Below are 207 nucleotides of genomic sequence, written 5' to 3'. Positions count from 1 at the left end.
CATGTGCATGTAAGTTCGTATGTCTCTCCTGTATTTTTTTATTTTTTATTTTTTATAAAACGAATCTAAAAAATCCCTGTTACAGCTATACATTAGTAAAGTCACGTGCCTCATGCATATCCTGACACCATGAATACAAACGTGAATTTGTAATGACGTAACCAGAATATGATTACAGTCGACAGCACCCACACATACTTGACCGCA

This window comes from Penaeus monodon, chromosome 23, assembly GCF_015228065.2.
Source record: "Penaeus monodon isolate SGIC_2016 chromosome 23, NSTDA_Pmon_1, whole genome shotgun sequence".
Lineage (NCBI taxonomy): Eukaryota > Metazoa > Arthropoda > Malacostraca > Decapoda > Penaeidae > Penaeus > Penaeus monodon.
The sequence above is the reverse complement of the archived record's forward strand: the minus strand, read 5'-3'. Positions refer to the sequence as shown.